The sequence below is a fragment of the Belonocnema kinseyi genome, chromosome 3 (assembly GCF_010883055.1).
Source record: "Belonocnema kinseyi isolate 2016_QV_RU_SX_M_011 chromosome 3, B_treatae_v1, whole genome shotgun sequence".
NCBI classification, from domain to species: Eukaryota; Metazoa; Arthropoda; class Insecta; order Hymenoptera; family Cynipidae; genus Belonocnema; species Belonocnema kinseyi.
This window is the reverse complement of record NC_046659.1, coordinates 25,070,581-25,073,791: the sequence shown is the minus strand read 5'-3', so window position 1 is coordinate 25,073,791 and position 3,211 is coordinate 25,070,581.

The following is a 3,211-nucleotide window of genomic DNA, read 5'->3' as shown; positions in this document are numbered from 1 at the left end:
GCATACTTTGAATAAAATATTTGTTATCATTCTCTTGAAATAAATGTGTTTTTTTCTTGAAAAAATACCGGTTTCATATGTATACACCTGGTAACTGTCAAAATAATGCCAGTGATGCAAATTTTCACTTCAAAAACATGACGAAAACTGTGAAGGATCAACCCTTGTCTGATATCAACTTATTTAACATAACTATACCCAGCAGAACCTGACCTCACCTAACCTGAATTAACAGAAATTTATTGAACTACACGTAATGCTCTGGAAGCATATTTTCCTAGTAGCAAGTGTCTGCTACATCGAATGGGGCAACTAGAGCCTAACCTAGAAATAAATCTAACCTAGCCTAACCTAACCGAATCTCACGAAACACAATTAAACTGATTTTGTTGACCCGTTGTGTTTGCGGTACCGTTTCATTCAGTTTCGACTTAAGCTACATAGAGGTTTAACCTATCGTAACCTAACAAAACCTGACCTAACCTAACCGATTACGCTGGCAACCCTGTTCTTGCGTACTTTCATATTTTGACATTAACATCAGTAAATGTCTGGAGTTTTGTAACCGCTTGTTGCTAGCATTATTCGCCTGTGTCTGTAACCAGGGCACCTCCACGTGTTGACGGTGGGCAACGGATCCACATTGGCTGAGCCCTTGGGTAAACGGCGTTCATGCCGTCATGGCAGACACAGGTAAACAGTGTATTACGATGCAGGGAAAAACCCCAGTATCGGCGTCTGGTCAGGGTGGGAAAGCGGGCTCTCCGACGTCGTCATCATGCAACCGTAGCTCTTCATCAATGGATCACTTGGTTGGTGTAGTCTCATGCTACAAGGAAAAAAACCGCGAGCATTTCTCAATCGCATGTCTGCAAGAATAGCGCAGATTCATTCTGTTACATTTGCAGTAAATATGAAGTGAGCAGTTTGCGAAAATCAATCGACGAGGAAGTGAAAAGTCTTTACGAAAAGTGTTTTGACCGTAAATTATTGCACCAAGAAACAAAATGGGTTCCTCACGTAATTTGCAATTCCTGCAGACTTATGTTTTATCGTCTAAAAAAATTCAAACAACGAAAAGTACTGCAAGTACTCTACACCAACAAAATGGAAAAAACCCGTTATTGCGAAGGACTGCTACTTTTGCATGAATTCCGTCAAAGGGTTAAACGCCAGAAATAAAAATAATATATCGTACATTAATGCGTGCACAGTCACAAGAGCAATTGAAATCAATAAAAACGTACGCCAGACTGATCTAAGCGCTTTAGAAGATGATAAAATGGAAGTTGAAAGTCAACGTCATGGAGACGGTAGTGAAACCAGTGATCGAACAGAAAATAGTTCTGATGATTCCGATGAAAATGACGAAAAAGATGACGAATATGGCGTGCATAAAATGAAATTGAAGGTTCCAATATTAGTGTCATAACTAGAACTAAATGATTTTATTAGAGATCTTGGATTACCGAAAGATGGCGCTGAATTTGCCGCTTCATTTCTAAAAAGAAGAAATCTTTTAGAGCCAAAGACAAAAGTTTCATTCTATCGCGACAGGGACAAAGAATTCAGAAAGTTTTTCGTCAAAGACGAAACGACGTCTTTAGTTTACTGCATTGACGTTAACGGACTAATGAACCACTTGAAGAAAAATGTGTACAGAGACGAAGAATGGCGACTTTTCATTGATTCGTCAAAACGCAGCATTAAGGCTGTTTTTACTGCATAACACGAATACTTACGCTCCTATCCCTATAGCTCACTCAACGGTCATTAAAGCAGAATATAACAATATTAAAATGCTTCTTGAAAAAGTTAATTACACGAATCACAAATGGCGAATATGTGGTGATCTCAAAATCATAACAATGATATTAGACCAACAATCGGGTTTCACAAGAGAGCCATGCTTTATATGCCTGTGGCATAGCAGTGATGGAGCCAATCATTACAGCAAAAACATTGGCCTTTAAGAGATTCATTCAAACCTGGTTCTCATAATATCATCAACCGAAGCCTCGTTGATCCAGAAAAAATTTTACTACCACCCCTCCACATAAAGCTTGGGCTCATGAAGCAATTTGTCAAGGCGTTAGATAAAGATGGACAATGCTATAAGTATATATCCCTTAAATTCCTTAATTGTTTCAGACGCTAAATTGCAAGAAAGAGTCTTTGATGGACCACAGATTCGAATATTGACAAGAGATATTAATTTCGTGAGCCACATGAAAAAAATTGAAATGGACGTTTGGGAAAGTTTTAAAGCAGTAAACGCAAATTTCCTCGCTAACAAAAAAAGTGCAGACTACGAGAATATTGTTGCGAAAATGATAAGAAACTACAAAAAGTTAGGCTGCTTGATGAATTTAAAACTTCACTTCCTAGATTCCCATCAGGATAAGTTTCCAGAAAATGTTGGTGATTTCAGCGAAGAACAAGGGGAGCGTTTTCATCAAGACATAAAAGTGATGGAACAACGATATCAGGGTAGATGGGACGAGGTCATGATGGCTGATTTTTGCTGGATGTTGAAAAGGGAAACGAATGTAGGTTTTAAACGTGAGCGTAACCCTTTGCATCGTTCCTTTGAAGAAAAAAGGACACGTTATAGCAGGCAGAAAATAGACTGAAGTAGGTCTATAAATCAATTTTATTACAATAAAAAGCAAGATAAAATGTAAACACGAAAGATAGTATAAATATATACCTTAAGTTTAAGAAAAGCAGAGAGAAAAAAATTTTGAATAAAAGTCTTATTCATTTGCATGTTTATGTTACAGTTCTACATTTTAATTGATACAAACATTGTCAGGTTAATTGAAATGGGGTCAATTCTACTTGTAGTTCTAAGTTTCTTCAAATGAGTAATGTGCGTCTAAATTTTTAACCACCTGTAGTACAATGAAATGAATTTTATTGTGTTACAACGGGAACACTAGAGTTAAGTTGTGTTGCGTTAAGCAAAATTTCGTTCGGTTCTGTTAAGTTAGATTCATTTGTAGGTTAAGACCGAGTTAACCTATTAAATATAGCACACATTTAAGACTGAGACCCATACGCTTACATAGCTATACGTGTGGTTGAATTTCATTCGGCTAGGTTAGGATAGGCAAAGATATTATAAACGTAGATGCGGTGCGAGCTTAGTTACCCGCCATAAATATAGACGGCGCGTCCGGCGAAAAAAGTCACTTCCCCTCTACCCACC